The sequence below is a fragment of the Typopeltis vanoorti genome, chromosome 22 (genome assembly GCF_054136105.1).
Source record: "Typopeltis vanoorti isolate ZY-2024b chromosome 22, IOZ_Tvanoo_1.0, whole genome shotgun sequence".
Classification (NCBI taxonomy): domain Eukaryota; kingdom Metazoa; phylum Arthropoda; class Arachnida; order Uropygi; family Thelyphonidae; genus Typopeltis; species Typopeltis vanoorti.
The window spans coordinates 36,288,753-36,306,471 of record NC_143570.1 but is presented as its reverse complement, the minus strand read 5'-3'; the positions used below and the strand labels follow the sequence as shown (position 1 = coordinate 36,306,471).

At 34.7% G+C, this 17,719-nt stretch overlaps 1 long non-coding RNA gene across 1 annotated transcript in view; it reads right to left on the bottom strand.

Annotated features, from left to right (window-relative positions):
- Nucleotides 1–7,006: 7,006 nt before the first annotated feature.
- Nucleotides 7,007–17,719, bottom strand: part of LOC150094309 (uncharacterized) — a 29,745-nt gene continuing 19,032 nt past the window's right edge. The window contains exon 2 of the long non-coding RNA XR_016550241.1: nt 7,007–7,614. This is a non-coding gene — a long non-coding RNA (uncharacterized LOC150094309). The remainder of the gene's footprint in view (nt 7,615–17,719) is intronic.

Here is a 17,719-nt window from a genome sequence, read left to right as displayed (position 1 = left end):
ACTCTATAATACCCATTCAGGAGTTTGTAAACTTCAGTCATATCATCCCTCTTGCTGTTGTAAAACAGAGTCTGTAATCTACATAGTCGCAATCTATCCTCATAATCTAAATCCCATAATCCGGATATAATCTTTGTAATTCTTCTTTGCATCTTTCCACAGCTCCTTTATCTCATTGGAATCCAAGAGCCCAAATCTGCGGATAATGATCCAAGTGTGCTTCAACATCAATTATCCTCTGAGTGGTATTGGCAACTTTTGCCATGTGATATTTTGAGCCTCAAATTCTTATCCATCATTACTCCAAGATTCCTATTATCATTAGTTTCTGGTTACATAACGCCGCTAATATAATATGCCATTGGAAATCTCATTACACCAAAAGACATGACTTCACACTTACTAAATTAAAGTGACAATCTTATTTCAATCCCATATTCTCCAGTTTTTGCAATGAAAGTATTAATATTGTCATAAAACATAAGCAAATTGCTAAAGTAAATCAAGCTGTTCTTTGCAACGTATGTCTTGTCCACCCATTTCTGTATGCGACTTTTTACCAACTGCTCTAAAATCTTCACCACCACACCAGAGATACTGATAGGTCGGTAGTTAGACACATCAGTTTTTGTTCCACCCTTGTACAATGGAACTATCATACATTCCTTCATTCTTGTGGTATCATTTCTGAGATAAGACGAAAGTTATACAATCATGTGAAAGGCTTAGCCAATTCTGCTGAACATTCTTTTAGCAAACGGGCTGTATTCCATCTGTCCCTATTGACAAATTCTTATTCAGGTTATGCAATAGCTCTTCAACCTCATTTTCATGAAACCGTAACTCTACATCCAATGAAGCAGCAGCACTGTACACCATGTTACATATACAAGGTTCTTGAGAATGCGGAAGTTATTCTTCCACATTCATTCCTTCTTTTACTTGTGGTATAATAATAGAATTTTTCTGGATTGAATTTATCCATCATAGCCAATTTCTTTCCATTCTCCAATTTAGCTTTCCCCACAATACTCTTTACTTTTATGACCTGCGATTTATATATTTCATAATTTTATGCCATCCATATAATCTTCTTCTTGTGAATCTCTTGCTTAATAAGGTTGCACATCTATTTCTCTCCAGCCGTATTTATTCTTTGAACTCTAGGGCTACATTCAGATATCGCCTCATATCAGCACTTATTCAAAGGTTCCCATATACTGCTGATGCCAACACCGACCAATGATAGTATTCTTCCTAATTTGTTCATGATTTCCAGCTTTCAGGCTCAGTATGTAACCTGTCCTAATTGGAACATGAATATATCGTTACTTCCCAAGAAAGTACAGCATGATCACTGTCACCGACGGCTGATAAAACCGTCATATTCTTAGCAGAGTCCATTTCTGTTGCCATGAACAAATCTAACCCTATTTGACCTAGAGTTCCTTCTTGCCCAGAGCCAGCGCTAGGGTCTTTGCCGCCCGTATGCAATGTCTATCTAAGCGCCCCTGTAACGATCCGGGCGTGTGTGGTTCTTTTACGAAAATAAAAATTTTAATTATTTAAATTTCTTAAATAAATTTTGACGGAACAGTCACACGTTGGTTCGCTAAATGTAACGAACCGGGGGTGTTGACTAGGCAGGATAATCATTAAAAACCCGTATATTCAAAAAATTCTCAAAGTTAAAGCAAATTTTGATAAACCCACTTCACTTTAATCGTTGAATATAATGATACAGGGATTATAGCCTTCTCACCGATACGAATCGCTAACAAAATTAAAATGAATTTTAACTAAAGTTAAAATTTATTTGAACTGAAGTTTAAAATATTCTTGCGTTTTACTAAATTCTTAGTAAGTTGTAAAATTTTTTTAATAATTTTTATAAGTGGAACTATCATGAAATGTTTTTATTAAAATTTTAGGATTCTTGATTTCATATTCACCAAATTAGAAATAATGGTCTTAACCTCTAATTCCGCACATACATCATTTTCAATAGTTGTTAACGCCAAATTAACTAGCCTTTTTTGTGACCTACTTGTTCTTAAGTAGGTCTTAATCAATTTCAACTTGGAAAAAGAAAGTTCACCACTCGCTACACTAACAGGTAAGGTTAATAGTATTCTTAAAGCATGAAAAGTTTGGGAAATATAAATTATTAGACACAATAAAATAAAGAATATCGAAAGGGTTTTGAATATTTATATTATCCTTCCGAAAAATATCCCGGAAAGCATAACTCGTCATATAGTTCTATCGGATTTACGTCTTTATTATCGCCGTCTTTGAAGAGAATCTCTAAATCGTCACAATGTTTTCGTAAATCTTCGTTATTAATTTGTTGTAATCTATACAAGAAATTGAAATTATCATAATATGTTTTTAGTTGTTTCAAAACGTTCTATTAACGAACACATTGCAACGTCTAGAAGTGTATAAAACACATTCACTCTAAATTTATCTTCTGGCGATTGTGGCGTTTCGTCATGAAGGTCGTAGTCAAATTATCGTGTCTTCTTTCGTCGTCGAACTTCCGTACCAGTTTTAAATTCTTGTCCTCCATCTACCTCTTCACTCAGTTCTTTTGCCGTTTTTATAACTTCTTTAAAATTTGTATCTGATCGATACTCTTGTAAGAATATTTTTAAGTTTTCGATAGATTATAAAGCAAGTGTAATGTTCATATTTTTGTCTTGAAGCATTTTACTCACACGGTTTATTCTGTTAAGTAAATCATACGAAGTTATAAGAGAGCAAATAAATTTGTAGTCCTTTATTTTAGCACATAATGTTTGTGCCTTCACCTCCATGCTGAGTTTCTTTATTAAAATTTTCATTATTTAAAATTTCAAAAAGTGCATCGTAAATTTCTCCTAACTGATATCGTAGAGGGCGGATTGTATTAATTTTACTTTCCCATCGCGTTTCTGATGACTGTTTCAATGTTAACTTTTTTACGAACTTTAAAAGGATTGCCCAATGTTTGTAAGAGAATGAAAATAAATTATATATTTCTTGAATAATTGCAAAGAAACTAATTGCATCTGCATTCACTTTGGCTGCATCGTTAATGATTAAATTTAGAGTATGAGCAGCACATGGCACGTAAAAAGCTGGAGGATATTTGTTCAAAAGCAAATTTTGGAGCCCATATTTTTTCCCTTTCATATTTGCCCCATTGTCATACCCTTGACCTCGCATGTCTTCAATGGGAATATCCCATTTTTCCAGTTGTTCCATTATTGTTGCACATAAACCACGTCCTGTGGAATCTGATACATCTGCAAAACCTAAAAAGTTTTCTCTGATCTTGACAATTCCATTGTCACAGGAAACAAAGCGAATAATAATGGTCATTTGTTCTGTTGTACTTGCATCAGGTGTGCAGTCTAAAATTATGGGATAATATTTAGATTTTCGAATTGATAATAAAATTATATCTCTGATTGCATTACTTAAAGTTTCCAATATTTCATTTTGACTGTCTTTGCTCAAATAGTGTACTGTATTGTTTCGTTGTAGGGACCTTTCAACATGATTTTTCCATAACGGGATCAAACTTTGCAAACAGTTCGACTAATTTTAAAAAATTGCCGTTACTCCTTTCATATAATTTATCAGATGATCCACGAAATGCTAAATACCAAGGAATTTTATAATTTCAATCAAGCGTTCTAAAACACTCCTCCAATGTTTGTTTTCCATTTCATACATGCTTTGAGTCTGGCAATCAATAGTAGTTTTGATTATTAAATTTTTATCCAGTTCCTTCCATTTGAAGAAATTTTTCATGTGAGTTAAACTAGTCTCATGTCTTTGCAAAGTTGTACTTACATTTCTCCACTCATTATAACCTTCTACAAGACTACTTGATTTAGTAGGTGCAAAAAGTTTGCAACAAAAGCAAAAAACAGAATTTAAAGTTTCGGAATAAATGAGCCATGTTCTTGGCACGAGCTCCCCGTTTTTCATTTTTCTATTATAATACGTGTCGCCAAATTTACGGCCATATGTATCTCTTGGGATATATTATATTTTTCTTTTGAACAGGCCCAATTTCAATTAAAACAACTCATAAATTTTCATCAATATTTCTCCATTCACCTGGATCTTCTAAATTTACAGAGACTAACAATGTGTTAGTTTCGTGGTCAACTACAACTAAATCTTCTCCTGTTTTTCACTTAAATCTTGCATCTTGTTATCTTGTTCAATAGTTGGAACAATACTTTCATGCAAACTGGATGATGTGCACGGTTCTTCAACTTTGATTTCTGATGTATCGAGTTAGTTACAATCTTCATCAGAATATTTTAATATTTTGATATTAAAATATCAAAAATATTTAAATTTTTTTAAATATTTTTGAATATTTTAAAAAATATACAAAATTTTTGATAATTTTGAATATTCAAAATATTACTGGTTACTGTATGACGTAACCAGTCATGCAGTACCATATGACTGGTTACGTACCAACAAATGTTTTTTACTTTGAATAAACAATTAGTGAAAAGTTTTTCACTAAAAGTTCTATGGCAATTCTTTCATCTCAGATCTTCATCTGGAATTTTGGCTTTGGCTATATCAATTGGGAATGTAGCAGGACTCGTACAGTTCCGGAAAAATGTTATTCTCCCACGGTGAAAAGAAAAACATATGAGTGAAGGTACTTTAGGAAATTTGCCTCGCCTTTTCTCCTCTACTTGGGATTGCCGAAAATGCCTGGATGACTGCTGTCTCAAGTAGCTTGAATTGCAGCCTCTAAGAAACTGAAAATGCCACCTCCAAGAAAAATGAAACTGTTGTCAACTGTCAATCAGGATTCCTCTGGACTGGAAACTTTTCTCTTCTACGGCGTTTGGGCCTTCTCCTTTTGGCAATTTGAAAGCCCTGTCTGTGGCCTAGAAGTCGTTTCTCTCTAGTGACGTCTCAAACCGAGAAGCTCCTTTCTGGAAGCAGGAAAACTCCTCTCTCAACCAACTTCTGGATCTGGGATGCTCTCTGATGATGTCTGGAACCGAGCAGCTCTGTCTCTCTTCAGCAACGTCTGGGACCAGGCAGCTTTAGCAATGTCTGTAACCGAGCTGCCTCCTCTTTGACAGCATCTGGAACTGGGCAGCCTTTCCTGTCTCTCTGTGGATGTCTCTGGAACCGGGCCCCCCCTCTATTTCTGCAGCAATCTCTGGATCCGTGCAGTCCCTTCTGTTTGCTTCAGTCCCTTTTTATTATACCTCCTCTGAGACCTTGCATGAAGTTTGGCAATCCCATTGAATCAGTATGATTCTTTCATCTTAAGTTTCAAGTTCGCACACCTTTTGTTCTCCTCCGCTTTCTTTTGATTGTAAGTTGACGGTCATCGGAAAGTTATTTGAACCTTTCTGACTGACTTAGCAGATGCTTACACTTAGAGCCTGCAAGCCTTTCCCATACAAACAAATTTTAATAACAATCCTTCTAATGCCATCATGTAGATCTATTACATGCAGCTTCAGCGATATAAACATTGCCTTTGTTTTAAACACTAACATATTCTTATTAAAGCAGTATATACAGTTAACCTCCAGAGTGTTATTTACAATAACATCAAAAACAAACTATACAGAGAGAAACAAAGTTTATTTTTATAATATTCACATCAGACTTAACCTAAGTAAACAATCGAAAGTAATGTGCTTTGGAATATTTAAGTTACAATCGAGTTTATACAGTACCATATGACTGGTTACGTAGCAACAAATGTTTTGTACGAAAATTCATTTCTGCGCATTAAAACCGTTCACCGTTTCACTTTAGATTCTGGAGGCAAGCATTTAGCCTGCTCTCGCTGCAAAATAGTAAACAGCCTGCAATATACAATTTTTTAAAACATTTTTATTCGGTGTATCCGGCCTTATTTATTTTAATATTGATCATTCTAAGAATTTTTTGTTTTTAAGATAAAAATTTTGTTTCTTAAAAATGAACTTATGACCCGCGCCCCGGCGTCCCCTTCGTAGCGGCGCCCGCATGCTCTGCATGCCCGCTTCCGCTGGCCCTGTTCTTGCCCATGCTACTCGAAAACGTTATCTCGCAATAAGTCAGTAAATTCCTCTTCATATTTATCATGAGATTTCTCTTCAATCAAATCAATGTTTGGATAATTGAAATTACCATCGGGTTCAAAGTCATTCACATCTTAATCACTTTTGCACATATTTTTCTCATTCATAGTTTCCCTGACTCTGCATTCGGTCTCATCCATTAAGTAATTTTTCTAGGCTCCTGATCCCAAGTGAATTTGAATGCAGGCCGTCCCTCTTATAGAAGTGTTTTCTGACATCAAATGCACTGCACGCATCTAAAAGAATGCATTCGTTTCTTCTACACAGCCTGTGCATGGAATCATTTGCTCTGATTGCTCTTCTTCTTCACTCGGTGCTGTCGTATTTGGGTAGCAAACCTACAATTTTTACTTTCTCACATTTCTTTCTCGCTGCTTCCAAAAGACCTTTCTTAAGCTCTCTATACCATATTTATCGCTCCTTAAAGATGGTAGTTCTTCCAACAAAAACTACCATCTCTTTTACTTTTCTGTTCTCTGTTTTATTTGCGTTTATCATATCCTTAATTTACGCACTCGGGAAAAAAACTAGAAGTAGTGACTCCCTCGACAAGCTCGTTCATTATTGAATCACCATAAAAATATCATCTCTTTTTTTTCTCTGAAATTTCACCTGGTTATTACTATTACCAAGTTCGGTGTTTTTGTTATATAAATAATAAATAAATATATATTTATTTCAAATAAATAATTACTCAAAAGTTATTTCTTCTTCGTGAATATTCCGCCTACCACATGAGGAATATACGCCCACTGATCGATACTTAGTATCAATTAAAAAAAAAACAAAGTATAAAATTTCATTTACTCTTTCGAACATGTAGACCACTAAATAAGATTGTTTACCCACTGATTGAACACATGTGATGTATAATAAAGAGGAAGGACAATGAGTTCAGTTTTTAAACAAGCATGATTTATTATCAGCATGGTATACGTTCATATACAGCATATAACTATTCAGTATGAATCGTAATTATAATATGCAATCAACACAAACAAATTTCAAAAACAAACGTTCTTATTTTTCTCTTTTTAACGGCTTAAAGAACAATGCGGAATCTTCATACTTCACAGTCCAAAAACTTGCAACCAGATATATACTAAGGCCAGTTTGTCTGTTTAGCTGGATGAAAAAAAAAACCCGGAGAGTCCGGGAGAAAAAAAAAACCATGCTATCACCATCTGACACTGGCTAACCTAACTCAGATTTGGTTGAAAACATCCTGGAAAATGTTCCTCCCATCGTTGATGAGACTCGATCAGCGATCTTCCAACCAGATGGTGATTGATTTTCTTCACTGTGATACGCAAGTCTTGCTTCAGCGTTGTTATAGGGCATTTTCCACATCTTTTAGGCGAAACCTTGAAACATTTGCAAGGCAGAAGAACTACACTAACAACCTTAGTCAGGAAATTGTGATAACTCGTGTTTCCGATTCTCCTCTTCTGTCTCTCTATTGATTTTCCATCTTCTTCGAGTATCTTTCCCATGAAGACACCTGAAAACAGAAAAAGAAATCCCGGTTATTCAACCGGATCCCTCTGATAGAGTGATTACCCATACGGAAAGACACCAATGCAAAACAGTCAGTGCACCGTTTCCTCCCCCTCCTAACGGGCAAATACCTGCTGCACTCGTGTCCCCATCACACATCTTCAGGATCCAATTGCTTGTCCTATTTTTCGAATACCCAAAAGGCTTTTTTTTGTTACGCTTTCTCAAGTTACTCAAGTATGACAACACTGTTAGATGAGCTGTTTATGCGTGATGGATGCGCCAGGTTTCAACTACGCAACCACCCTGTGTAGGAATAATGGAGTACTTCCTCCAAATCCTCCTCGCATCCATTACCCTCTACATCAGTGTGCTGCTCAATTAAAATCCAACGCACCTATCGATAGCTCATCTATTGATCCAACCAACCATCCAATTTTTATCCGTCCAAGACGGGTTGAGTCCCTTAATTAGGGATTTTAACCAATGAATGCAGCGGCTTACCATTCCTGCTGCATCTCGTAAACACAAGTATTTATGTCTGTACATCTGTGGGTGCACGCGGCCTGTTTGCAGGAACGCAAAACCAAAGCTTAAGAGAGAAAAAAACCTGTATCTCCGCATGAGACTGGTTGACACACCATTTGATTGAAAACACCTCGTAAACGTTCCTCACGTCATAGAAGGGATTCGAATCCTCGTGTTTCCAACCAAACGTTTTGTCAGCTGGTCTAAAGAAACGCTCTATCGCTCATCACCTTTCCTAACATACTCACGTGACACCAACACTCATAAAATATGCAAACTTTCACACTGACTTGGTTAAATCAAAATCCTCTTTATTCCGTGGTATCCTCCACCAATCCAATCCAATTCTTGACATCTCGTAGATGGGCGTGAGCTATAATTATGTATGAAGCGTACTAATTTAACATTTTTGCAGTTGGTAGGACTAGAAATGTTCGATTCTGATACGAGCCATTCGTGTATTTCAATTTCACTGAAGACATTAAAGCGAATGACGTAACAATTAGAATAATATTCATAATGAAAGAAGATTGCTCACTTGCAACAATTGATAATTCCCCAATTCTTATCATTCAACAATATACCAGAGTATGCTCTGTTTAATAGAAGTATCCTTTTGACCAGAGATTATGTAAACTTTGTTTGATTTGAAGTTAGTTGCAACTTCGTTCCATATATGAATTATCAGCTGCTGCACACTGAAAATCGGGTTTGCTAGTATAGTAAATACAGCGTGGTTTGCCATATCAACTTGTTTTGTCGGCTTGGTTGGCCGATTGGTTACCGAATGCAATATGGGTTGAGTAATAACCTTTCGTGGGTGATAACCGATGCCGATTTTGCGTTACGAAAGGCACAGCAAACCACGGAGGCACTATCGGTCAAATTCAACCTTCGCTGAGTTCACTTTTTTTATTATAATTATTCGTTTTAGCTACTAAGACAAAACATACTACTGTACTTTACCTTCAAAGACAACTATGAAAACATACTAAGAACTCGCGAAATGAAGACAAATCTTTAAACCGGATAGAATTTCACATATCCAATAGTGTCAAAAGGGCAATTAGCGCCCAGTAAAAAGAATCTCCCCATCTGCTTCAACAATGGATGGAGTGGGATCTTTTTTACTTTTAACTATACTGTAAAACTACGTTTTACAGTATAGTAAAACGTAGTTTTAGCTAGCTGGATATACAGAGGATATTATTAAATGTAATTAAATAAATTGTTGTATACAATATAATGTATGTTAAATTTATTTTCAACATTTGATGTCTCAAACAGCCACTGTTTTCCTCCATTAATATTTTTGTGCCAATGTACGGGTCCCGCTTGACCTGCCCTTGTTAGGGCACTGCACAATCTACAGTACGTGACTATTAACAGCAGGTTATCCATTGACGGTCGCATTAACAAATAGTCTTTATCGTAAGCAACTGTTCAACGATTTCCTCACCCCCCCGCACCTTTTGCCACTAAAAATTAAGAATTTTAGCACTCAGAACACTAAAATATTTCCAAGAAAAAAGAAACCAAAGAGGAGGAGAGAGAGACAGAAGTAGGGATTGTTTGAATGTCAGGGGAAAAATTTATTGTTCCAGAGTTCATGATTTGGGACAACCCTTAGTACACAAACAGGAACTGCCATTCTATCAAAATGTTGATCAAAATCAAATCATTGTGCCTGTGATCAAGGATCAACCTGCAATTAAATAAATTTTCTCTTTCTTATATTATTTAATTATTCAAATATCCATAATTTGATGCTTAAAAGTTTAGTATTGTAAATGGTTACAGATTCTGCTTATAGATAGACTCACGTGAGCGCATCACGTGTTCACGCACTCCTCTGCTTAGAGAGCAATTGCATTTGGTAACCCTCTAACACTTAAAGAAAGAAAGAAATAGCTGTAGCTATTTCTTTCTTTTTCTTTTTTTTTTTTTTGGAATCAGAGGACAGTTTTTGCCATCACCGAAAGCGGAATTCCTGACCATCGATTATTTTATTTGTATCGCGGTGACAATACGGCTGCCATCATCTCTTGATTCTAAACCTTTAACACTCATATTGTTTGTTGTCTGTAACGTTGTCGATTTTTTCTGAGTTGCGGGGTTAAAAACCTACGTTTCCAAGAAAGCCTAATTTACTTATGCTAAAGACTTATGTAGCCAGTTTCTAACTCGGGAACAGGCTACATAAAATAAAATATAATAAAATGAAAACGTCTCTTTAATTGGTGAGAAGAATCGAACTTGTAATGGTCTGTCTTTTGACCTTCTGGTTCAATGGAACCAGAAACCACTGCCACAACGCTACGCAAATACTACAGATTATGTAAGAATTAGAGAAAGGCAGGGAGACTGGAAATATGGAGCAAACAAGGGACTCTGTTTCAATCTGAAACAATTTATCAAAAGTAAGAAAGCAAATAAAATAATAAAACATTATTTATAAAGAATAATTACGTTAAAAAAGTCGACAAAATAACAAAAAAGTGCGAAACAAAGCCATAATAATAATCAATTATTAAAAAAAAATTCAAATTCTTAAGGAATGAGCCCTTTTAAATTTGCTCCATTGATAGAGCTTTGCTCAATCCACCCAAACGCTAGTCAAATCCTTTGCTCAATCCACCCAAACGCTAGTCAAATCCGAACATTGTCATAATGCGTTTAATACGCCTGCAGTTAAAAAAAGCCAACAGTCTTCCATAAAATCAATTAATAGTTGAATAAATATAAAAGTAAAAGACATTCAGTGATCTGTCACTGTTAAGAATATACATGAGAGAGAGAGAGAGATTTAAATACAGAGAGAGAGAGATTTAAGTTAATCTTCAACATTTTTTTAAATTTTTCAACTATTGTCATCGCTATTTATATAAATATGCATTCTGTATTAAGAAACGTTTTTATAGAGGATGTTGGTAATTCTGTTCTCGTAATAAATAACACATACCTGAATATTTTTATATCTTTTGGATCAAACAATTATTTTTTTAAAAAACACTTTACATTATTTATTTTAGATTAACAGTCCAAAGAATTCTAATTCTGTTAAATTTCACCATAGATGGCGCTTTCTTTATGCGTCTTCCGGTAATCCAAAAGATTTATAGAATTGTTACTGTGTGTAATGTTTGTAAATAATTAGTGAAAATATTTTTGAATGTTAATGTTATTGCATGTGAAACTAGTTTCATTTAGGTTTTAAACACAAAATGTAATTATTTAAATTAAGGGGATATTAAATCCCACAAGTTAGTTAAAAATAGAAAACATTATGGAAGTTTATGTTTCAGTATTTCTTGTACAGTTACTATGTTACAGTTTTCGGTTGGAAGGTAAGCAAGTTATTTATTATTACTGACTGTAGAGATATTTGAATTTATTTTAATTACGATTATGATGTTATGTCCTATCCTTAATACTACATTAACACTAGTTGTGTATTCAGTATGTACTGGTAAATACTTAAACAGTATTTAATTGAGAATCGCGAGTCGCAAAATAATTTTTATGTCAGATATTTCATTTAACCTAAAATGGTATTGTATTGTAACTTTACACCAAAATTTTTCATAAATAAATTATTTATTAATAATGCTCATAACGAATATAGGTAGAATACTTCAGCTTTCTGTAGTATTTCTAATAGTAGTCTATCTATTTCTCCACAGTTAAGTTTTAGATTAAATTTGTTATATAAATAATAATAATATAAAATACGTTCGTTATTAATACGAAATAACGCCGAGAAACTATTTTAATTGTCGTCTGCTATCTGAGAATTTTCATGCGCATTTGGTATTTGCGCAGTGTTTCTTTTACTCCTTCACGAACAGGAAATATAACTCACAAAATCTAGGATTTATTCGCTAATTTTTTAAAGAATTATGCGCAGCACAATCAGGGTAATATAAAGGTGACATAAAATACCTTCGTTATTAATATAAATAATATAAAATAAAATACGTTCGTTATTAATACGAAATAACGCCGAGAAACTATTTTAATTGTCGTCTGCTATCTGAGAATTGTCATGCGCATTTGATATTTGCGCAGTGTTTCTTTTATTCCTTCACGAACAGGAAATAGTGCATTGTATAACTCACAAAATCTAGGATTTATTCGCTAATTTTTTAAAGAATTAGGCGCAGCACAATCAGGGTAGTGGTACAATAACTACGAAACATTTTTCACACTTTGGGTGTGCACTCAAGTTTTCTGTAAGAATGGAAGTAGCGCCTAACAGATCAAGAAATATTCTTAGTGCTGGACTCTAGTACAGACTTTTTTCATGCGCTTTGCTTAAGAAGAAAAATTGCTTAAAAAGAAAATTGAAGTTTTCTAGTCGTTTCGTATTATTAACAAATTTTTTTGAAAAAAAAATTCTAATAAATTCTTAATATAAAAACAGACAAAGACATTGTTTTTTCTGGTGACTTGTGCTTTTGCAAATGTATAGCTGAAATGTCTGCGACACCATCTTTGATTATTTCGATTTAACCAAATGTTTTTTTTTCCCTTAACTTTTAAAAGACTTGTAAGAAACAAAAAAAAAAAAAAAGGACACGTCAGTCTTAATCTTTACCATTCCTAAATGATATCAATGCTAGCTTTGCTATTTCTTTATACAACGGACTAATGAACTGAACAAATACGATGATGCATATCGCGTAAATAAACTACGAGAAAGTAATGGGGGTGGGGGAAAGAGAATTCTTATTGCGTTTATCAAGGCGAACTGTTTGACTTCCCCTCCCCACAAAAATGGGTTCAACCGAAATTCCAACCACATTACTTATTTTAGTCTTCCACTCTTAGTTGAAGCAGCACATTTTTATTTTATTTGTTTTTCCGTAAATGTAAGCGAACACGAATATGCGTTATTTGTTATTATGCATTATGTATTTTTTACTCCGCCATGGAATCCTTAGGGGTCTCATGCCAATCTCAAGCCTGGATAAAGGAGAAGGGTCGATCAGATAAGTGTCGATGCTCTGACGGTAAAGAAAAAAAACAACTGTTATCTGATGCCTATACAATCAACAGCTACAACATACCGGCTCGGGCGTCGCCCGGATAAACAAGGCCCGCGATACCAATCGAGCGATCGGGGTTGGATCGAAAAGTGGGATACAGAAAGGAAACTGAAACCGACAGAACTGTTATCAGTAGGAACGTCTTGGTGAGGAAATGAAGAGATATCGGTGGGATATGCTAGGATTGGCAGAGATGAGATGGACATCATCTGGAGAGATCAATGGATGCCAAGTCATATGATCAGGACATGATACCATGCACGAAGCAGGAGTTGGCTTCCTTCTTAGCAAAAGAGCTCGAGAGGCACTGTTAGGCTACAGACCAGTTAATGAACGAATCATAGTAGCAAGATTTCGGGAAAAGCCATTCAACATATGAATAGTCCAGATATATGCACCCACATCTGACAGCACAGATGAGGATATTGACTTATTCTACAAAGATCTAACAGAGACAATAGAACCAATACCAAAGCAAGATGTGCTAATTATTGAAGGAGATTGGAATGCCAAAGTTGGAATAGATAATGATGGTTGGGAAAGAGTCATGGGAAAATATGGTTTCGGAGAAAGAAATGAACGAGGTGGAAAATTGTTAGAATTTGCTGTGGACCACGAGATGATGAAGTGTAATACAAGATCCCAACAAAAGGAGTGTAGAAAATGAACGTGGCGATCAAATGATGGGAAAAACAAAAATTGATTAAGAGAAGACAGATAACATCAGGACAACAGTGTCGAACGTTTCAAGGAGTGGATATAGACTCGGATCATAGTTTAGTGATTGCAAACATCAAGTTGAAATTAAAAAAAGAAATATAAACCCCAACATCAAAACAGAAGAGATACAGCACGAATGAGTGAAGAAGAAATAGGAAGAAGGTACAGAACATTGTTAGGGGAGAAGCTAAAAAGTGTGGAGAACAGTGGCGAATTCTCCATGCTTGCTGCGCAAGCTCATTACTTGAGAAAGAAGTAATATTTATTTGTTAATAAATGCATGCATTTATAAGCATTCCATTTAGGCTTTTATTTTTGTAGACAGAAGACGTCTTAAGCTTGCACGGCAATAATTGAGCTTTGCGTTGTGTATCGAAGGCCGATGCTTGCTCGTTTAGTCAAAGCTACCTTGGCTTGTTCGGTTGTCGGAGCTTCCAGGTCCTCGCTGCAGGCCTTCAGCACTGTGATTTCATGCGCGCGCATAGCCATTTCCGTTCCTTTCACGTCGACCTAAACATAGGCCATACGCGGTCAAAGTAGCTCTAGCCGGTGAGCTTCAGCCAGCCTTTACAAGTGTGCGTGTTGCTTCGGAAAATTAAGTTACAACCAATTTTTTAAGACGATGTTATTGACCAGTTCATAAAGAAGAACCGAAGGGTAGAATTTGTATTCAAGTAGCAACATTGAAAAATATAGAATATCATTTGTAACAGAATATAAAACAAGGGAGGTATACAAAATGATCACAACCATTAATAGAAAGTGGCAACTGAAACAGACCAAAATTAAAGATGAAAAAGGCAAAATATTGATGAATAAAGAAAAAAATTGTACAGCGGTGGACAAGATACTGTAGTGAGTTATATGAAGAAAAACTAGATTCAGATAGCATTGGGAAACTGACTGAAGAATTAAAGCAGATATCACCACCAGGTATCACCACCAGGAAATGAGCATGTATGGACATTTTAATATTTAAAGCATTTCATTTAAAATATAGCAATATTTTAAATGAAAAAGAGTACTGTGTTTACAAAAAAAGATTTTTTTCTTCTATTTATGTCTTTCAAATGTAACTTATTTTAAAATTTGACGTATTATTTCAGATTACATATTTTTTTATTCAAAAAATAAAATAAAAACAATTTATACAGTATTTATGCATGAAATTCTACTTTCAATTTATACATGAAATACTTTTTTTTAAAAGTAAGTTTTAAAGTAACGAAGTCGTTTTGCATGTAAGATGTTCTTTTTGACAAACGTTACCGAGATTGTAAATCAGGCAGCCGTCTTTGTGTTCAAAGAAATTATTCCTAACTTAACAATCTGTTCCATGCTGAGGATGACCAGATGGTTCTGAATTGTTTTCTATTTTGCCAAGGAGCGCCCTCCTAATTATTTTTATTTGCCAATTATATTTAACGAATGAATAAAGGTGAATTGAGAAACGAGAATATTAAGAATTGCTATTCAGAATAGTTAATTTCATCAACTATTGGTTTTTATTATAGTTTTAATCTTTAACTCGCCTCTGCTATTTATATTTCTCATTATTTCATAAGACAATTTTATTTTATTCGAATTGCTTCTAATTAGTGTGTTGTCTCACGTCTTCGTATGCCAGTTACTTTCGAGAAGTTCAATAAATATTAATAAATACATCAGTATCATGAATTTATGCCTGTTATTTTACATTAAAAGTATGAAATCATCATGGAACTTTAAAAATATAATGGAATTTATTAATAAACCGGATATTACATTGCTTAATAATATAGAAATAACAGAAAGTTGTATCCACCATTTATTACTTCTTTCTTTTTATTTATATAATAACACAAAAAATTGTGAATGTTTTATTTTATTTATATATTTTTCATTATATATGGAATATTGTTTTCCTTCTTTTAGACTTCTCTACCGTTGGGTCACTCAGGGCTAGTAGGTGATATTTTTTTTTAGCCTCCTCCAGTCATCTCGGTCTCTTATTCTTGATGTCAGTTGAGAAAGGGAGGAATTTGTCCATTTTTTGATGTTATCAGTTTATTTTAATCCAGGTTGGCCCCTAACCTCTTCTGATGACTGTCAGAATATTTCCCCCTTTTCTCCCATCTATTGAGTCAATCAGTTTTCGGACATTTTCATTGGTTTCGCGAGTGGTATAGGGAATTCTCAAAAGTCTTCTGTAAGTTTTCATTTCGAAAGACAGGATCTCCTCTCAATCTTCCTTCAATAAAGTCCAGGCCTCACAACCATACAAGAGGATGGAATTCACCAAAGTGTCAATTACTCTTAGTCTGGTTGTGATTGCTATTCTGTTATCTCTCCACAATATTTTTAACTTCTGTAGGGCCACGGTTGCCTTAGCAATTCGGTATTTAATGTCGGTTTTTGAACGACCATCTTGACTCAACGTGCTTCCTAGATAAGTGAACTTGTTTGCATTCTCAATTTATTTATTTCCAATTTGTATCTTTAAGAATTCAATGTCTAATTTTGAGGTTATCATTGTTTTTGTTTTTTGTAGGTTTATGTATAATCCATTTTTTTAATGTTCCGAAAACGCGGCTGGTTATCTCTTGTAATTCTTCTTCACTTTCTGCCAGAAGATCGATATTGTCAGCGAAACGTAAGTTATTTATTCTTAGTCCGCCAACTACTATTCCAGTGTCATATTCATAAAGAGCTTCATCTATGACATATTCCAGAAAACAATTAAAAAGAAGAGGGGACAAGATGCATCCCTGTCTTACCCCCCGTTCTGCCCGGAACGGTTCACCGCTGTAATTTTTAATTCTAATTCTCATATCAGATGAGGAATAAAGAGATTTAATAATCCTAATGATTTTGTGTCAATACCATAATGTTCTAAAATTTTCCATAATGCCTCGTGCCATATTGAGATGCTTTTTGAAGGTCTAAAAAATTATGACAGATTATTTTGTTAGGTTCTATGTATTTTTCGCCTGGTATGTGTATTGTAAAAATATGGTCGATTGTACTTCTGGACTTCCGGAAACCTGCTTGTTCATCTGATAGTCTGATTTCTATTTTCTTTTCGATCCTTCACAATATTTTTAACAGGTTTTTGCTTGCATGACTAATAAGGCTTATTGTTCTATAGTTGCTACATTTATTGCTGTTTCCCTTTTTAGGAATAGGTACAAGGACAGAAGTCCGCCAATCAGAAGGCCAAGTCTCTGTGTTCCATACGTCCTGGAATAAATTTAGCAAGGTGTCCATGATGATGTCACCTCCTTCGCGTATCAGTTCCACTGTGACACCATCACTTCCCGGTGATTTTCCTATTTTTGAGTAGCTAACTGCTGCAATAACTTCTTTTAATATCGGGTAATCTCCGAACCTCCTGGCAAACGTCTGTCCAAAATATCGTCAACCAGTTGAGGGTCCTTTAGAAAAAGCTTGGTTGCGTAACATTTCCATCTATCAACTATTTTCTGGTTGTCCGTGATATGAGTTCCATCTTCATCTTCTATTTTCCAATTAATTGCGGTAAAAGGTTTGGTTAGCTTATTGATAATTTGAAAAGCACTTTTAGGATTATTTTTATTTAAGTCCTCTTCTATATTTTTGCATTCATCCAATATCCATAAGTTTCTAGCATGTTTGATTTCTCTTTTTAATAATCTTAGTAAAATTTTTATACTGTTCTCTATTATCACCGCTATTAATATGAGATTTCAAATATCGTCTTTCGTCGCATAGGTCCAAAATATTATTGGTTATCCATGGTTCTGTTCTTTGTATCCAAGGATTTCTTCAGCTATCTTTTGTGAGAAGTATTTGGTT